Here is a 3,099-nt window from a genome sequence, read left to right on the forward strand (position 1 = left end):
AAGACGGTCGGGTGCAAGTGGATCTTCAAGAAGAAGACCGACGTGGATGGAAATGTGCACACTTATAAGGCGCGATTGGTTGCGAAGGGTTTCACTCAAACTCCTGGAGTTGACTACGATGAAACCTTCTCACCAGTTGCAAAGATAAAGTCTATCAGGGTGATGCTGTCCATTGCTGCATTTCATGACTATGAAATTTGGCAAATGGATGTCAAAACTACTTTCCTTAATGGGAAGTTGGCTGAGGATGTTTACATGGCTCAGCCAGAGGGTTTTGTCAATGCGAAGTATCCCAATAGAGTGTGCAAGCTTGAGAAGTCCATTTATGGACTTAAGCAAGCGTCTCGCAGATGGAATCTTTGTTTTGATGAGAAGGTCAAAGAGTTTGGTTTTCTGCGAAGCGAGGATGAATCATGTGTATATGTCAAAGCCAGTGGGTGTATAGTAAGCTTCCTCGTATTGTATGTCGACGACATACTACTCATAGGAAATGACATCCCGACACTACAGGAGGTTAAGTCCTGGCTCGGGAAGTGCTTCGCTATGAAGGACCTCGGAGAGGCTTCCTGTATTTTGGGAATAAGGATAGTGAGAAACAGAAGTAAGAGACTAATAGGACTTAGTCAGAATACTTACTTGGACAAGGTACTAAAATGTTTTAGTATGGAGAATTCAAAGAAAGGGGAGTTACCAATCCAAAGTAATGCCAAGTTGAGTAAGACTCAAAGTCCGAATACTGAAGTCGAGATAGCAGAGATGACTCGAGTACCATACGATTCCGCAGTTGGCTCAATCATGTATGCTATGAATTGTACTGGCCCTGATGTGGCCTTCGCTTTGAGCATGGTCAGCAGATATCAAGGGAACCCTGGCAAAGCACATTGGATCGCAGTCAAGAATATTCTTAAGTACCTTCGGAGGACCAAGGAATGGTTTCTAGTCCTCGGTAGGAGTGATGACTTAAAGGTGCGAGGGTACAGTGATGCCAGTTTTCAGACCGACAGAGACAACTATCGTTCGCAGTCGGGCTGGCTCTTTACCCTTAATGTAGGAGCAGTGACTTGGAAAAGTTCCGAACAGGAGACCGTAGTTGATTCAACGTGCGGATCAGAGTATATAGCGGCAAGCGAAGCATCAAAGGAGGCAATATGGTTGAAGAACTTCGTTGGAGACCTTGGAGTTGTGCCAGCCATAAAGGAACCCATGGAGATTTTCTGTGATAATGAAGGAGCGGTTGCCTTGACCAAGGAACAAATAGATCACGGTAGATCTCGACATATCGACAGAAAATATCACTTTATTCGACATCGGGTGGAAGAGGGACTCCTCGTAGTAAAGAGGGTATCGTCGGAGGATAACCCAGCAGATCCCCTTACGAAGGGACTGAGTAGGGTTAAGCACTTGCAGCACGCTAGGCGCATCGGGCTGAAGGACGATATTAGTGTAGATTAGATAGTTTAGAAACGTGTAATAGATAAATTGTAATTAACATTCGATGATTAAATAAAAGAGTATTATTTATTAGTAATGTTACTGTCTTATGTTAATCATTTACCTATTGTTTCATTTTGCATGTTTTGACTTCCTGAATAATTGAATTATTTGATAATAATCGAATTATTCGAACGGTCCACAGTCATTCATATGTTGGAAGTAGATATGAATGAAGACTGTCATGAATTGGTGTGTAGATTGTCTGAAGTGTATTAAACATAGCAAAAGTTTGCTACAACGTTCATGAGTGCTTATGAACTTGATTTGAGCATTGGAATAAACCCACGCTTGCTGGAATCGCTTCATGGAATTCATCACGAGCGATCGCAAGATGGTAATATCATATGGTCTTAAAACCTAGATATGTGGTTTATTGTTTGCTAATTGGTTGTGCATTGATAATGCGTAAACGCATCAGTAACTTGATGTTATAAAACGCATTGTTGTGTATGATTTTATTAGTGGATACTAAATGCATATAAGTCGAAGTTTATCTGTTCCTTTTATCCTAAGAGGGTAAAAGCTATATCAGGTCCCCTCGATGATTTGATTTGACTTATGTGCCGGGCCCAGTCAGGACTGAATTGATGTGTTCAATTAAGTTCTATGTCAAATGAGTCTGAGATCGAGAAACTAACTGATGGACAATAAGTATGACTATGTTCCATGTAATTGTCCACATGATATCTAGAACAGAGGATCATTCGATCCCTTATCTAAAGGACAGGTTACTGATAAGATCAGAGTTCGACAGCGTCTTTGAGAGCTACGATTGCTAATCGGATTATGCTTGCATTTGTAGTTACTAGACTTATCCAAGTAGGAGACTGTTGGATTAGTGTCAAAGCCCGTAACTATATTTGGTAAGTACTTGACCCGGTTGTGCATGGTCCTTTTGGGTTGCCTTCACCATAGCAACTTGGCAGGGTGATTTATGAAGAGAGAGAAGATATTATGATTTATTAATATATTATGAGAATAATATATTAAAGGAATAATCATATTATTGTTGGAAATATTTTTATGTGATTGTCACTTGAAATAACTTGAGTATTGATTTACATTTTCTAATAAACATTATCAGAATGTTTCAGGTTGGAAAGATCCTGAAGATTCAACAAGTGTTTGAAGAATCAGATGTTGGAGCACTTGAAGTGAACTTGGAGCAGTTATTGTACACATTGAGCACTTGCTGAACATGGATCACTTGCTGAAAGCTAGTTGGATCATTATGATCTCAGATGACACATCTAGATCATATATGGAGCATCAAGACATTGATGGATCATCTAGAATATTGATGGCTCATCAGAAACATTGTTGGCTCATTCACAACTCTATGGCTCAACAAGAGTTGATGACTCAACATGAATACTTGGTTGCTCAACTCAAGTCAATGGATCAACATGATCACATTGATGGCTCAACAAGGTTGCACATGGCACATCATGTACAATGAAGGCACGTCCAAATGCTTAAAGGAACATGAATTTCGTCCATGGTCCATCATGAACATGTGGTGGTACATCTTCAAGTTCAAGACACAGTCCAACATTCAAGAAACTACTCAACATGATCAACAACACTTCTGGAAGTTGATGACAT

Source organism: Lactuca virosa, chromosome 2 (assembly GCF_052849685.1).
Source record: "Lactuca virosa cultivar CGN04683 chromosome 2, Lactuca_virosa_CGN04683_v6, whole genome shotgun sequence".
Lineage (NCBI taxonomy): Eukaryota > Viridiplantae > Streptophyta > Magnoliopsida > Asterales > Asteraceae > Lactuca > Lactuca virosa.